This window comes from Sus scrofa, chromosome 2 (assembly GCF_054392235.1).
Source record: "Sus scrofa isolate SSC_HxYL_T2T_F1_AM1 chromosome 2, Sscrofa_HxYL_maternal_Yorkshire_Landrace_v2.0, whole genome shotgun sequence".
Taxonomy (NCBI): Eukaryota; Metazoa; Chordata; class Mammalia; order Artiodactyla; family Suidae; genus Sus; species Sus scrofa.
Window position 1 is genome coordinate 10,725,504 of NC_139384.1, and position 17,327 is coordinate 10,742,830.

Below are 17,327 nucleotides of genomic sequence, written 5' to 3' on the forward strand. Positions count from 1 at the left end.
GGCCCACTGGTCCCCGCTCAGACCCCAGATCCCTGTGGCGGGAGTTTCCTGCCCCCAGCGCCCGCACTTTCCATGACACAAGAGGAAGTCGGCTGAGCCGGGGTTGGTTTTTCCAGGCCGCCCGGCCCGGGCCCCGGGGTGGAGGCCGAAGGTGGGGGTGGGGAGGGGGTTAGCACCCCCCAGGGCCCTGTCAGTACCGCCTCGGCCTCCGAGGGAGAGGTGGCTGCCTGCGCTGCCCGGTCCCACACCAGGTAACCACGGGGGCTGTGTGTGTCTGTCACTTGGTCATCCAGTGCTGCCTCAGCCGCTCTGCCCTCCGGGGGGGGCAAAGGGGCCACGGGAGGGACGCCGTGGGGAAAGGGGAGGAGCTGACAGCTGGGAGAAAGGGAGGGGCTTCGGGAAGGATGCTAAGAAATGTGACTGGCGCTGGTGCGTAGTAGGACCTCATCTTCTGTTGAACAAGTTGATAAGTCTATGGGGGTGGTTCCCAAAGACCCTCTGCATGGCCCCGGGGCCAGAGAGGGTGCCTCTGCTCTGAGATGGATGGGAAGAGCCTTGCATTGTATTTGTTTGTTGAATGACTCAGTGACCTAACTCCTTGAAAACCCGTGCTTGGCATCCTGGAGGGGGTTGGGGAGTAGGCTTGGCAGCTGGTCTCCCCCCACCCCAACCTCAGGAAGTGTACCCCATCCCCCAGTCTTGCTCCAGTTCAATCAGATCATTAGTGTGCGGCGGGGTGTGAGGAGAAAGAGGGGGAGACCTGTTTCTGGGTCTGGGTGGGCAGCTGAGGGGCATGCAGATGTGGAGGAGGGTCCCACCTCTAGCCCCCTATGGCCCCTCAGAGCCTCAGTCAACTTATCTGTAAACAGTGGGGTTGGGTGACCCTGAGGCCAATTGTCCGGTTCGAGGACACGCCCCCCCCCCTTCCCAGGCTGTGCCGTGGGAGTTGGAGTGGGGAGTTTGTCTGTTCTGGCACTTGGAGGCTTTGGCTCTTTCTTTCAAGTGTCAAGTGCTAGGACCTTGGGGGAAGGGCAGAGGGCAAAGAATTGGAGGTTGTGCTGGCTAGGGACGTGCTGGCTGGGTAAGATGGCTCCGTGTGTGCATCACATTTTCGGGCAACGCAGAGACAGATCAGGACACCCTCCTGCCACCTCCCCCAGCCCCTTCTGGGAGCCGGGTTTTGCTGTCTGATGACCCTGACCTCACCTCTCTGTGGTGAAACCTTGAATCAAGGGCTCAAAATACCTAAACTCCTCATCTGTAAAATGGGATGATTTGAAGATGAAGTGTGGAACCAGTGTAAAGAGCACGGCACAGACCTGGCTCCTGGGAACCGAGCTGTTATGACGATAGTTTCAGGGTGGAGAGTGTTGAGTTTGGGGATCTGGATGCTGGCTTTCCATTCTGACTAGGTGGGTGACCTTGGGAAAGTCCTTTCTCCTTTCTGAGGACCAATTATCTTCTCTCAGATGGGGCTTAGGGAGGAGCCCTGCATTGCAGGGCTTCTGGAAGTTTCCATCATAAGGACATGAAGGGCCAATAAACCCTAGTGCGCTTGCTCCACTGAGCCAGTGTGAAGCTGGTGGGCTCAGGTCCATCCCAGCCTCCTCCAGGACCTGTTCACACTTCCTCAGGGCAGGGCTGTGTGCCCGGAGGCGCTGCAGATGCTCCACAGATGCTCTTGAATGAACTAACAGGGCCATTTTCACTTCCACTCTACCCAAGGTCTGCTGCAGACCTTCCCACGGTGGGTGTGCTAGAAAAACATCCCACAGCCCATGGCTTGTGTGTGAATCACCTATTTTGAGGATGCGACACACGCGGTTTCTCTTCTGTTGCGCCTGAGAGATTGGACTTGTTCGACCACAAGGCCTAAGTTTTAATTGAGAAAATGAGGCCATCTAGTCGATAGAGTAGGACAGGTGTTAACCAAGCCCATTTTTCGAATGAAGTTACTGGGGATCAGAGAGGTTGGGTGAATTTCCCAAGACGCACAGCTAACCAGCAGTGAGGTTTGGACTGAGGCCTCGCCCCCACCCAGGTGTCCTGGCCTTTGGGAGACTCTTTCCCAGCATGGCCCCTCTCTCTTATCTCAGGCTGGTGCTTCCCTGCCCTTTGAGAATTTTTGCTGTTATAATAGAGACAGTGAGAGCTGAGGAGGCTGATAGATCCGCCTGTGTGGCCTTGGCCTGTAGCCTGCCCCCACCTCCCCCTGGAGCCTCAGAGCTGTTCTGTAAAGTGGGTGAAGCAGAACCTCTCTGGAGGGATGTCCTGAGGCTGACTGAGCACCCCTGTGGGAAAGGCGCATAGTGGGGCATCAGCATAGGCTTCATGGTACCAGAGTCTCCAGCCCCATAGGGCAGCGTTCCGCATTTCTAGAGTACTGGCACTTATAGAAAACGCTTCTGTTCTTTGGGTCTCCAACCCAAGCCTTCTCTTCCAACACCAGCCCAGGGCTTGTTGGCTCTTTCTTGAACAAAGGAGTGACAGGGAGGCTTTGAACATGGGCACGTGAAATGGAATGACAGCAGCACCCCTCGCCCCCCGTCGCTGCCACCCTAGCACTGAGCTGCCAATCTAGTGAGAAGACCGCACGACAGGCAGCTGGGAAAGGGCTAAGCCTGCAGGAGGGGGTGTGTCCATTCCAATCTCTGGGGAAGTCAAGGAAGGCTTCCTAGAGGGGGTGACATCCAGGCTAAGACCCGAAGAATGAGTAGGAATTTGCCACTTTGGTGGTGGGATGGTTTTCCAGGCTGAGGGCAAAGGCTTCTGGGTCCTGTTAGCGCAATAATCATGTTACTACAGATAAGAAGGATCTAGAAGTTGGGGGAGCTGGGTGTCAGTCCTGACTCAGCCCATTATCAGCTCTGTGGCTGGGGTTGAGTGTCTTCCTCAACCAGATGGTCCCTGAGATGGTCCCTGAGATTCCTTAATCTGGGATTTGAAGCTTGGGATCTTATTTAAAGAATACCATTCCCCAAAACCTGCAAAACAGACACAGCCTTGTTATGAAGGACAAAATGGCGAAAGCCATATTTAAAAAAAAAAAAAAATTCCTACTTCATATTATTTATTTATTTATGGCTGCACCTGCAGCATATGGAATTTCCCAGGCAAGGGGCTGAATCCAAGCCGCAGCTGTGACCTATGCTGCAGCTATGGCAACGCCAGATCCTTTAACCCACTGTACAGGGCCAGGAATCAAACCTGTGCCTCTGCAGTGACCTGAGCCACTGATGTCGGATTCCTAACCCATTGTGCCACAGGGGTAACTCCCATTGTGTTACTTTGAAAGAGCTCTCTCCTATACTCCCCACAGTGTCAGGCAATAAATGTAAGGATGCCACTGAGGGGTAATGGAAAAGGGGCAGACAGGGCAAAGGGCACATTGGTTTTATCCCAACTCCTCTGCTGGACATGATGTAGTCAAGAGAGAGAACACTTCACAATGTACTGACTCTGAGAGATGGCTGTGCTGCTTAGTGAAAAAACCACGTTTCAGGACAATTTGCACATTGCAGTCTTATTTTCATAAAATACAAATATGAGTGCACTGAAGAGTCAGATAAAATGTTTCTACATTCACAGAAAAAAGGTTTTGCAGAATAGCCATCAAAATAAGGAGAACAGAGATGAATTATAGGGGACAGGATTTGGTAGAGATGGATGGAGGCTCAGTTGAGCTTTTTATTTTACGCCCCTCTGTATTGTTTACCTTTTTCCAAAGAATGCGTATTATGATTTTATGATACATTAAAAATAACGTAAAGGGGATCTGCGGAGAATCTTTTAAAGCAAAAGCTTCCATGCATTTATTTGTATAATTACATATGACGTCACCTTTTCATTATGTGATTTTCCTTAATAAAAGTAATATGTGTTTGTTGAGAAAAATCAGGGATAGCGCAGTATAAAAAAGTAAAACCACCCACAATCTTATCATCCAATGTGACCGCTAATTAACATATTAGGACATATACTCTTATTCATTTTCTGTTTAGAATCATAATAATTATACCGTCTTTCAAAACTAGTATCACATATGATATATATCTTTACATATATGTAAAAGATATGTATATGCATTTCTACATAAATATAGAAAAGATACATATCCTTATATACACACAAATATAGATCCATATAGATATATACACATATATTTGTAACTTGATTTTTCTCTTAAAATATATCTTGAATGTCTTCCCCTGTCATAGTCTTATATAACATAGTTTTTAAATGGTTATATGATAGCTAGTAGATAAAAGTCCTGATGTATGTTTAATTCCTATTGCTGGAGATGTATGTTGTTTACACTCTCTTTTTTGCTGTGAAAAATATCTCTGTGATTAGTATTTTGCACAAACACCTTTTTTTCATATCTTTATTTCCTTAAAGTAGAATTATTTGAATCAGTGGTTGTGGCCATTTTGCATACCATCAGCCCTTTTAGACAATGGAAATAGGAGTTTGCGCTGTGGCTCAGCAGATTAAGGACTGGACATTGTCTCTAGGAGTTCACAGGTTTGACCTCTGGCCTCACTCGGTGGGGTTAAGGATCTGGTGTTGCCGGGAACTGTAGTGTAGGTCACAGATGCGGCTTGGATCCGGCATTGCTGTGGTGTAGGCTGGCAGCTGCAGTTCTGATTCAGCCTCTGGCCTGGGAACTTCCATGTGCTGTGGCTGCGCCTGTAAAAAAAAAAAGGAAAACAACAACTAAAAAAAAAAAAAAAATGGAATTAGTGACCTCCAGTTTAATTCTAGTAAATCTGAACGCTGATTGGCTGAATTTACTTAAAAAGGAGCTCAATGCAAATGGTTTACAGCCACTTTCTGGATCAGGAATTTTTGGTCCTGTGTCAGGGAGGGAGGGGCCGAGGCACACCTTGGAGGACAAATTCAAGATAATATGAAGACACATTTGGGTGATTTACCGCCCGTTCAGGGCTCTCCTGTGATGACTTCATTTGTCTAGTGATCTGGTGGAAGGTTCTGAAGAGCCGAGGCCACTGGTTCTGCCTTAGAGATGGGGAGACTGCAATTCTGAGAGGTGGAGATGGCGCCAGGCATGGTCCGCCCAGTCCTGGTGGAAGAGGCAGGTCAACAGAGGGAGCTCAGCTCCAGAGGTCTGGTGTGGAGGGCAGGAGGGGGCAGCCCAAACCTCCACCCAGTCCAGACCCACCGGCGCCCTCCCCGGGTTCGCATCCCAGCAGGCCCCCAACTTCAGAGTGGGTTCTGTGTCCTCAATTCTTCAAGCTCTGCTGAGAGCAGGGCCGGTGAGACGGTGTGGCAGCAAGTACTTGTTGGCTCTGTCGGTGGTGGTAACGGCAACGGCGATTGGTGGTGATGATGGTTGTGAAGGCGATGAAGATAAAGCTGGTGGGGATGACGGTGTTGAATGGTTACCCCTCACCAAGCACCTGCCCAGGACGAGGGGCTCCGAGTACTCGCTATCTTTCTTTTTTCTTTTCAACTCGAATATGCCACTGTCACTCATGTGGAAGATGGCTTGAGGTGGCTCACAGATGAATCGATAGTTAGGTCTTTGTTTCAATTGACATTAATTGAATATGCCAGCAAATAGATAATTAGCACATCAAACTCATGATTGATGCAAGTGATATAAAATGTTATTTTTAGATTATTTAGGTAAAACTGCGATGATTTAAGGGAAGACTTCGAAGCCTTGGTTACTTGGATAAGGCAAATATCAGGAAAGTGGAAATTAAGTAGTCGATGTTTGGAACCGTTAGAGACAGAGCCCTTTATTAGCCCCATGTTGCAGAGGGGAGCATGGAGGCTGAGAGTTTCATTAGCCTGAGATCACACAATATACAAGCGGCAGAGCTGGAACTTGATCTCAGATGCTTAGGCTACAAAATGTTCTATTTAAATATAGGACACACCCAGAAACGTGCAGCTCTCATACCAGCATAGCTTCAGCGACTTTGCAAACTGAACACATCCGTGTAGCCAGCAGCCAGATCCAGAAACACACCCTGACCAGCACCCAGAAGCCCCACTCCTGTGCTCCCTCGGTCAGCCACCCCTTCCCACCCAGGTATCCGCCCCCCAAACTTCCATCATCATAGACTGGGGTGTCTGCTCTTGATCTAAATGGTAACACACAGTTCGTATTTTGGTGTGTCTGGCTTTTTTCCCTCTGCGTCACGCTCAGGAGAGCCATCCCCGTTCCTACGTTTGCGGGAGGTTGTTCTCTGCTGCCCCGTTTCACTGGGTGGTGGTACCAAGGTCTGTTCATCCCGTCTACCAGACAGGCATCTGGGTCGTAAAAGTCCACTTCTTTTTTTTTTTTTAACCCTCTGCTGCCACCCACAGATTCCTGCACATACAAGAGTAGACGGGACTTTTCTCTAAAGCGCTAGAGACCAAGGAGAGGTGTGAAACACACAAACCCACAGTTACAGAGGCAGGTGCTTTTCCAATCACAGAGCAGCCTTGAGGTGGCCTAGGTGATCAGGGGTTTGGACAATTTTACTGCTTCCCTTGTGGCACTGCACTGTGTCAAGTGCTTTTTCCAGAAGCATCTCACAGCCCCCAGGGCCGGGGGAGGGGAGTCGGCAGAGTGTGGGGTGCCTTGTGCCCGTGCGCTATAAATGAGGAAATCTAACCTAGGGAAGCGACACCGACCCCACACGGTGAAAAAGACACAGACCCAGGATCTGGATCTCCTGATACCACATCCTTGGCTAATTGTACCTCCAGCCAGGTCCCTGATAAATCCAGGGGGCCAGCCTTGCCCTGGGCACCCTGATGGCCCGGGTATTCCAGTCACCGGCTGAAGAGGGTTTACAGCCCAAACACGTCTTCTGGAATGAGATGCTGCCTTCCTTTGAGCCTTGTTTTATTTCGTCTGCAAAACAGGGGGAGGCCCCTGCCCCCTTCCGGGGGGCGGGGGGGCTGTGATCATCGTGATCAATAACAGCTTCTGGCTGTCGCTGCTCATTGAACTTTCACATTCATTGTCGCAGCCGGTTTCCTAACCACCCTGGGAGGAAGGCAGTACAGGTAACACTTGCTCTATTTTTCAGAGGGCTGAAGTGACACACCCAAGTTGCAGGTTAAAGAACCAACCAAGACCCAAGGCTCCTGACTCTTGGCCCGAGAGGACAGCCCCCCTCCTTGCTATCCTGGGGCCTGTCCACTAGGGAGGCCTGCTGGTAGAATGGAGCCCTCCCTGTGGGGCCTTGGGGCCTGAAACACAGGCACATGGAGGCCCAGAGATGGTCGGGGGCTTCCCCAGGACACACAGCAAGAAAGCTCGAGCCAGGTGGGAACACGTGGCTTCTGCATCCGCTGTCTGCGGGATGGGCCTGGGTAGGAAAGGCTGAGGCATGAGAGTCTCAGAGCTCCTCAAGCCAGACTGATTCTAGGACAACCCCCCACCCCCGGTGGGGACGTAGTGGGGACCCGGGCTTCTAGAGCCCCCTTTTATTATCTGGGAAGCTCTGCCACTCTGCCATTCCCAGCTGAGTAACCTGTGAAGTGGGAATAATAGTAACTCCTGCCTCATTGGACTGAGGACTCAACAAGGCGAAGCAGGCAAATCTGAGCCCAGGGCCTGACCTGGAGGACCTTCCTCCCCCAAACTCTGCTAATGAGGGCCGTACGGGACGCCCATGGCCGTGGGGAGAGGTGAGCCCACATGCTCCCCCACCCCCTCTCTTCCAGAAGGCACAGTGTTTGTGGGAAACACAATCCAAGTGTCAGAAGCAGGTGGAACTGGTGTAAACCTGTGACCATCCAGCGCTATTCCCTCGATTCTGTGACAAGGCCCGTCTGCTGGGCATTCACAAGTTGCAAGGTAAAATGTGTCCCCTTGACTTGTAAGCCACACCCCGCTTGTGCCTACTTGGTGGGGCAAAGGAGGGGGGATCAAGGAAAGCCACTGGGGGCCAGGTCCAGCCTCGAGGGGGCCACACTCAGGGCCGGCCCTGGGTGCCCCTGTGAGGTTGGTCTGCTTACCATTCAGGGCTGGCCCAGCCCTTGAGGAGACGGGCCCTGGGGGAGGAAGGCACTGGCTCAATGCTGGGGCATCGCACCCAGGGCGAGGGCTGGGTGGGGCGTGGGAAGGGGGGGGCGGAAGGAAGCTGGAGCCAGTCCTGCCCCCACTCTCACCCTCAGCCAGGCCCTGGCCCAAGGCTTCCTCCCCCAGGAAGCCTCCTCGATTTCCACTCTGCAGTGAGGTACAGGCTGGCCCATCTCCCTCCATCTTTTCTGCTCTAAGCTTCCCTTCTCTGACCAGGAGGTTGGACAGAAAAGCTAAATGTCTAAAATTCGGTAACCCTGAGAGCTCATTCCTCTGTGGACTCTGCTAAGGGTAGAGCCGTGGTGGCCACAGGTTGCATTGAGAGCTTCCAGGTTCAAATCCTGGTAATAGTTTGTGGAGGGAATAGAGATTTAAAACTCAAATGAGGATTTCTCACAAGGGTGCTTAGCTCACCTGGGTGTCCTTCGGTGCCTGGATCCCAAAGGACCTTGTGGGGGGAGGGGGGGCTGCGTGCGGGTCGTTCAGTCCGGGGACTCTCCAAAGCACTCAGAGAGCTGCTTCCGGGGGGTGGTCCTGTGACCCTCGATGGTGAGTGAATCAAAAATGGGTCTTTGGGGCCCAACCGAGGGCCTCCCTTTGTTCTGCCCAGAGTTCTGGGGACCCTGGCAAAGGGGACAAGGCATCTCAGGGGCAGCCAGATAGGCAGTCATGCTGCAGAGCCGGGCCTGGAGCTCCATGGCTGGGCTGCTGTCTGGGTGCACCCTGAGCCCCAGTTAGGGCCCCGGCTTGCTCTTCAGCATTCATGAGCTACCTGATGTCACAGGTGTGCGTTTGTGTGTTTTTCTGGGGAGGAGGCACCTACCTTCAGTCTGAGGCTCTGTGCCTCACTGGCACCTCAGAAGGCTCTCGAGCCCCAGATGCAGGACGAGGCCGTGCAGTGTGGAAGCGTGGTTTCATGTTTTGTTGGTTTGCTGGGCCTTTGCTGCAGAAAGTGCACCTTCTCCCCCCGGAGGAAACCACCGCCTGGGGACCTAGGCTTGGTGCATTTTGTCTGGGCTCTGCGTGCAATCGATTGTTCTACCAGATCTTACAGCTCACTTGCCTTTCCCTCCGCTCCCAGTCCAGCTATGTGGAGCCTCTGCATGGGGCTGGCTGCTGGGGCTGGAGGTGACATAGACCCCATGGTTCAGAGAAGGGGACTGATCCACCGCTCCCCCCACCCCCACCGCCCGGCCACCCATCAGATGAACGGCACAGGCCACAAGGCCAGTGCAGAGGGTGTCTGGGACTTCTGGGTCCCCGGCTCTTTCATCCCATTATCCCCCAAGCTCGCAGCCTTCCCTGTTGCCATGGCAACAGCAGAACAGGGGCTGGAGGGAGGTCATGTTTACTAGCACTTTCCATGCATCATCGGCCGTTTCATCGACTGTTTGACATAAGCTTGCAAGCCCAGGATTTTTTTTTTTAATTGAAATACAGTTAATGTACAGTGTTGTGTTAGTTTCTGGTGTACAGCAAAGTGATGCGGTTATATACATATGTAATATACATATATTCTTTTTCGTATTCTTTGCCCTTATCGTTTATTTATAAGGTATTGAATATAGTTCCCTGTGCTTGACAGTAGGACCGTTTTGTTTATCTGTCATGGAGATAGCAGTGTGCATCTGCTAATCTCAAACTCCCAATTTATCCCCTGATTCCCCTTTTGGTAACCTGAAGTTTGTTTGCTGTGTCTCTGGGTCTGTTTCTGTTTTGTAGATACGTTCATTTCTATCAGGTTTTCGATTCCACCTAGAAGTGATATCCTGTGATTATCTGTCTTTCTCTGTCTGACTTCACTTAGTGTGATAATCTCTGGGTCCCTCCACGTTGCTGCAAACAGCAAGGCCGGGATCTCGTTTCCCATTCTATGGCTGCTGCCCCGTGTGGACCGATAACCAGGTCAAGGTCCTGCTATCAGACCCCAGAGCCCCTGCATAGTCACGGCTTCTTTCTGCCTCACCATTGGCTTCTCACACTGCAGTCAACAGCCCACTCACGTGAAGCACAGTTCTAAGCTCAGCACCACGAAAGTGTGCTGGGCTGAGCAGATCTGACACTGAGCCTGAGCGGTGGCTTCCTTTCAATTGACTAAGAGCCTCCTCACGCTTTGTCTGAGGCCCTGGGGAATTTGGGAGCAGGGAGACCCGGAGAGGGATCCAGACCTAACTTGGTAAAGAAATGGCCCAACCTGGCTCTGGGGAAGGTGTTTCATCACCATTATGGTTCTTGGCCTTTTAGATGTTAAGTGGTTCTTTTTTGCCCCCCAGGTGTGTGGCCTGGGACACACCAGGTGTGTGGGTTTGGGAGCGCTTGGAATGACGAGGCCTCCTTTCAGGGGCACTCTTGGGAGCAGCGTGGGGGGCAGCCACTCCCAGGTTCTCAGAGGCAGAAATCTTTAAGTGACAGAAATGTGATAGATTTGTTATCAGTTATTTGTTTTTTGTTCACAGTGAACTGTGAAATGCAAGTTCCTCTTCTATTTGCCCTGACAGTGAAAACATTCACAGACATTTTATGGGAAACTCACATAATACAAAGGGAGACTGCTTGCCAGCCCAGAACCTGCTGCCATTATCCCCATGTGTTTGCAGCTGTGCTGGGGCCTGAGTTCCCAGGTGGGCAAGGGGAAGAAAGGCCTTCACTATCCAGCCCTGATCGGCAGGCCCAGCAAGTTGGGCCATCCATTGCTAGGTTGCTATGCTGCCTTCCTACCCACCCTCAACCCTCAGTCCTTGTCTCTATCTGACCCTGTTTCCCTCCCCAACCCCGAGGTCAGAGGGCTTAGTTTTCTTAACTACCTTTTTTTTTTTTTCTGATTAGAAAAAATAATACTCGTTCATTAGCCCTGATACAAAAATTGGAAGATACCTAAAATATATAGAAAGGATTTAAATCACCCAGAATCCCCATCACCCAGGGATCCCCACGGCCCCCTCCTCCTGCCACCACCCCACTAATGCTTCCCATATATGGCTCTGACTGCCTGACTTAAATCTGACCTCTTTAGCACAGTCAGCTAAACTATTTATTTCAGCTTTGCTCTTTATTTTTAACAGCAACGACCCAAAAAAATTTTTGCTCACGGGAGAAAATTTGGAAAGCACGGGAAGGTATTTTCTTGCTTTTTTAAACAAAGAAAGAAAACTCACAATGCCTTCTCCCTGAGGTGACCCCCACTGTTAGTTTGGAATCGCTCCTTTCTGTCTTCTTGGACGTTTTAAAAAGCATATGTTTCCAGCGCATGTCTCCATAGTTGAGAACGTATTAAATAGAGGATTCTAGGTCTTGGTCTAAGCTGCAGTAGTGTGAATAAACATTTCCCATGTTGATAAAAGCCGTGGCTCTCGTGTATGGTGTGCGTGCCCTCAGACGTGGCCCAGCTCTTTGCAGGCGACATCTCGCTTAATTTTCTCACCACCTTATGAGGCAGGGCTGGTGTTACTTTCTCAGGTGGGGACACTGAGGCGACCTTGTCGGAGGTAGGAGGGCTCACCCTGCTTTGGCTCCGAGGTCCATGCTCTTAGTCACTAAGTTGGGTCTCTTCCTCTGCATTTGAAATAACGTTCTTTGTTCTGTATAAAAGCAATAACGACCATGGATAACAATGCAGGAATTGCTGAACCGCGTAAAGAATATTAAGAATCCCATCACCCCGTGGCACTTATTTCTGCTATTGGACAGTATTTTGTGCATGTAGAGCTCCCATATTTTTATGGTTGATGTTATCCTTACTGGTCAGTCTTGAACGATTTTTTTTTTTAATCTAACCTTATAGGTGTTTCCCAAGCAGACACTTTGTTTTTCATTTTTAAAAGTTTTATTGAAGTACAGTTGATTTACAGTGTTGTGATAATTTCTGCTATACTCTTTTGAAACAATATAATTTTTATTGATGATTCATCAGTTAGAGTGAATGTAATCACTTCCCAGAGGCCGGGTTCTCTTTCCGAACGTATAAATCACTCGGGGATAGATACCTTTTTGTGTAAAACTGTTTCTGTACTTCTGATGATTTCCTTTAATCCCAGAAACTCAATTACTGGGCCAAGGGTTTTTACAGCTCTTATTTCCTATTGCCAAATTATTTTCCAGACGGTCAGTCACTCTGCACTCTCCAATTTAGCAGTATCCCCTTTGCTTCTAATTAGGTGAATATAAAATGTGGCCTTGGTTTAATTTACATGCCTTTTATTCCTAATGAAGTTGATTTTTTTAAAATGTGCTTGTTAAAGAAACTGTGTTTGTTAGTCACTTGCATGTCTTCCTTTGTGAATTGGCTAAGAGCTTTTCAATCGAATTTTCTGAATAGAAATGATTTGTAGCTATACGAATAAGATAACCACCAGCCAAACATAACTGTCGAGCCCTGGAAATGCAGCTAGTTTGACTGAGAAACGGAATTTTTAGCTTGATTTAAATTTAGATTTAATTAAGGTGTTCAAGGCTTTAATTTAAATCTAGATTAATTCAAACCTAAATTTAAGTGGCCAGTGGCTGTCATATTGGATAGCCCATTTCTAAGCCTTTCCCTGATTATGCATTGGAGTCTCAGCAGGTGTTTCGTATTGATTTGTATGAGCTCTTTATATATGGCGGTTATTAATCTTTTGTCATAGTTGTAGCAGATATTTTTCCCCAGGTTGCAATTTGACCTTTACTTTTTTGTTCTCATTGTTTGTAGAGTATCAAAATGTTAGGCCGCCAAATCTCGTGATTTTTTTCTTTTGTGGTTTCTCCCATAGCTTTAGGCTTAGAAAGTCCTCCCCCTCACCGAGGTTTGATAAATACTCGCATCGACTTTATTCGAGTCTTTCTGTGATTTTTTTTTTCTTTAGCACTTTAATCCACCCAGAATTAATTTTGCCGTGTGGTATGAGGTACGGCATGTCTTAGTCATCTCTGTGCATGGCGTAGAATATGTACTTAATACATTTTATCTCAGATGGGCAGGGGACTCTGATGTGCCTGCAGGTTAGGTGGGTGAGTGGGGGGCATGGGTAAGCAGGATGAAATGAAATAGAAGATGAAATACCACTACTTAAAATGTCAATGTGTTTTGGAATTGTGACGTTTATAAAGATTTTAATGACATAAGAAAAGGACTCTGATACAATGTTATTTTCAAAGAATGATACCAAAAATCATACCTGCAAAGTAACGTCAACTACATTTTAAAAAGGCGATGGAAACATTGAAAGAAATATTCCAAAATATTCATAGTCATTGTCTTGAGGTGGGAGCGGGGGGTGTCTCCTGCTTTTTAACATTTTTATACTTTCCCAGTCGACTATAGTGCTTCGATGATGAGAACTGTTAAATACAATACTTGGAGATATAATGCACTATCACTTGGTACCTCTAGCTTCCACAGCTCTCACTGGCCAAGTCAGCAATTCACATGGCCAAGCTCTGGGTTTGGGGGGTGGGAGGGTGGGGCAGCCATGGTGGGGAAGGTTCCTTCCTGGCTTTCAGTTCAGACAAGTTGAGACTAGAGCTCTTCTTAACTCACCATGTTGTCTCAGGCAAGTGATATAACCTGGGGCGGTTTTCTCATCTGAAAAATAAAAATAACAATGACTTTGTGTGGGGGCCTGTGAGGATGTATTGCTTTGTTGTTAATTATACATACACATACACACAGTAATATGTGCAATATCATAAGCATCATTGACAATATTCAAAGAACACCAACATAAACCTTTTAAAAAGTAAGTCCTTTGTCTCTGTCATTCTCCACCAAGCCTAACCTACAGATGTCACCACAGCTGAAGTTTAATCTGAATTTTTTTTTGAGAAGTGATAATATTTATTGAGCCCTTGCTGTGTGCCAGGTATAATTTTAAACCTTGATAGGTATTCACTTACCTAATGCTTGTGTCAGTCATATGAAGCATAGGTATGATGAGTGTCCGCACTCTACAGATCAGGAAACACGAGGCACCGGGAAGCTAGTGACTTGCCCAAGGTCTCTTGGCCAGCCGGTTGCTGAGCCTGGATGTATACCCAGGTGTCAACACTCTACTGCCTCTAACCTGGGCTATTTTGGACCTGCTCCCGTGAGGACATCCTGGGACTTGTGGGGGGTCTCCTATGGGATGTCCTGCTACAGAATTGGTCTGAATCTTTATTTACTTATTTGTTTATATTCATAATGGCATATTATACTTATATACGTGTGGACTGTAAATTGCTTCCTTTCAGTTATATAGTACTCATAGTTTTACATAGGCTTCCTTTTTTTTTTTCACCTCCCAATAAATGGTGAGTGGCGCTCCATGGCAGTGTATGTGGATTATGTCATTCTCATTACTGTCTGCCCAGTCTTCCAAAAATACAAGTGTGCCATGATTTATTTTCTCCTTCTCTTCAACATTTAGTCTGCTTCCCGTGTTACAAGGAGAGCACAGCAAATCTGTCTTTAGCCATATGTGTTTAGTAGCTTTTAGGATGGATTTCTAGGTGTGGTATTGTTTTGCATGTATGAGCATTTAACATTTTGAAAGATGATGCTTATGTTTAAAAGTGGTTCTTCTGGAGTTCCCTTCATGGCTCGGCAGTTAACGAACCCCACTAGGATCCATGAGGACGTGGGTTTGATCCCTGGCCTTGCTCAGTGGGTTAAAGATCTGGCGTTGCTGTGAGCTGTGGTGTAGGTCGCAGATATGACTTGGATCCCTGTGGCTGTGGCTGTGTCTGTGGCCGGCAGCTACAGCTCCGATTCGACCCCTAGCCTGGGAACCTCCATATGCCATGGGTGTGGCCCTAAAATAGCAAAAAAAAAGTGGGGGTTCTTTCAAGAAAGTTGAACAAGTGGATGTGATTACTGTCATAGTAGGAAGCTTTGCTTGTCCCCAGCCTCCTCAATTGTGGAAGTTACTGATAGTTTTCACTTTTACCCCTATGGTAGGTATACAGGATCTAATTTCATTTAAAAGTTTTATTTAATTTTCAGGGAAGTTCAACAATTTTTTCATATATTTTGTGGATATTTGTATTTCTTCCTTGGTTGCTTATCTCTTAATATTTTTTGGCCTGTTTTTCTTTTGAGTCGCCTGTCTCTTCCTGATGGATGTAGAGAACTCTTTATATACCATGAATATTCATTCTTGGTTTATTACATGTGTTGCACATAGTTTGCCTCAGCCTGCCGTTTTGTTTTCGATGTTTTCGACGATTTATTTTTATGGTATGTATCTTTCATTATTCATAAGTTTAAAAATTTTACGTGGTCAAAATTCTTTTTCTTTCTCTTTATAGCTTCTAGTGTTACGTCATACTTAGACCAAACTTTTCCATGTTGAAATGACAGAACTTTTCCCCTATAATTTCTTCTAGCATTTTTTTTTGTTTTATTTTATAACACAAATATCTTTAACCCACCTGTATTTTTTTTTTAGAGTCTGGTGTGAGATGTGACTTGTTGCAGCTATTTAAAATCATCTTTAAAGGTTTTATGTTTTAACTTTTTTCTCCAAAAGGAGGGCAGTTGCTTCGACACTGCTATCCGAAAACGCCACGTTCCTCCCACTGATTAGAAACAGCACTACCTTATTGAATTTTGTTATAAATCTGGGTCTTTTTCTGGATTTTCTCTTCTTTTCCATTAAGGAATCTCTTCCCAAATGGTACAGCCATTTTAACTTCTGTAAACCTGGGACATAACTACACTCCCAGTATATGAAAGGACATTATTCTTCTTTCTCAAACATTTCTTAGTTGTTCTCATGCATTTTCAAATAAATTTGTCAAATCTCCCACCCTCCCATTTGATTTAAAATTCAATGACCGCATGGATTGAATTAGAATTCAATTAACAAGTAGAAGTTACTCGTTAAGTAGAATTAACAGGATTACAATCTGATGTTGGACTAAATAAAATTTATGCTTTGGGCCTCACTTTCCTCAATGGTGAAGAGAGGAGGTTGGGTTAAACGTGAGGTTCCTGTCAGGTTCCCTAATGAAAATAATAACAACAACGGTAATAATAATAGTCACGATAGGGCACAATATAGAAGACAAAGACCTGAGCTGCCAGGAGCGTCTCATCTAAGGAAAGATTCAGCCTGTGCAAGACGTTATGGCCACATTGCCCAATTCATGTGTTCCAGATTCATGGGCAAAAGCAGATAGAAGAAAAGATAAACAGATGGAGGGGGCTGCAGGTGTCAATTGGCCACCGCCATCTCTGGGAATGCTTCGCAGGTGACCCAAACATTCCCTTTCTTTAGTGAAACTTCAGGTGAAAAAAAGTGACCACTGGTATGAGTATCTAAATTCCTAGACAATACCCCACCTTTTGGGGTACCTCTCTGCTTCTAGTAACCAGCTAGTTTCTGACAAGTTGATACCCCCCAGCAATGGTAAGAATGAGTCCAGGCTTGGACACTGACAGCTTCTTAGGGTCGGACGGAACCTCAGAGACCAAAGTCTCTGTTGTGTAGACCAGGAACATGCAGTTGCAGCCCTGCCCACCCCAACTCTCGGCTGGGTAGTCTGGGGGTCTTTGGAGACGTGAGGGAGCAAGCTGATACCACATCCTGCTGATTCACGTCTCTTGGGCAACCCTGACTTTTATCTAGAAAACTCCCCATGGTTGCAGTACACAGAGCCTGAGGCCCTGGATTCTGGTCCTGGATCGGATCCTGACTTGAGCAAGTCCCCTCCCTCTGGGCCTGCAGAGAGGGTGGGCCTGAGCCATGGTTTCTGAGTCTCCCACTGGGGTTGGAGCCCGCAGAGCTGGTTTTTCTGTGTTCTTTAGCATCTTGGCCATAAGTCGGGTCCCCGGCTCTTGTGTGTGCACCCTGCTGGTCTGAGTGTGACCACAGTCAGGATGTGTGTGCCCGGGGCTGACGGTGGGCAGTGACCAAAGTAGGCCCCAGGGCAGCAGTGGAAGATCAGGCTGGGGAAGCTTGTAACTGCCTCTTGCTCGCACTCCCCGGGAATCTGCCTTGATTCACCAAGTGGCCCAACTCCCTGCCAGCACCAAGCTCTCTGAAACTGGCATCTCTGATTCCCGGTACAGGTGCAGGGCCAAACCAGCTGTGGCCAATCCATATTCCCTTCTGCCCAAGGCAAAGGCCGCAGCTTAACCCCAAGTCACTCAGTCTAAGCAGAGGAGACCCCCACTTGTAGCTTCATGGTAGGTGGACATCTATGGAGAATGAGATTTGAGCCTAATTATCCCAAAGCCCTGTAGCCTGGCCCTCACCTTCTGAAGGCAGGAAACTAAGGCCTGTCCCCATCCCCGTCACCTCCCTCCCCTGGGACTGCC

At 47.9% G+C, this 17,327-nt stretch overlaps 1 long non-coding RNA gene across 1 annotated transcript in view; it reads left to right on the top strand.

The window, feature by feature from the left end:
- Positions 1 to 189: 189 nt before the first annotated feature.
- Positions 190 to 17,327, top strand: part of LOC110259252 (uncharacterized) — a 67,975-nt gene continuing 50,837 nt past the window's right edge. The window contains exon 1 of the long non-coding RNA XR_014836580.1: positions 190 to 251. This is a non-coding gene — a long non-coding RNA (uncharacterized LOC110259252). The remainder of the gene's footprint in view (positions 252 to 17,327) is intronic.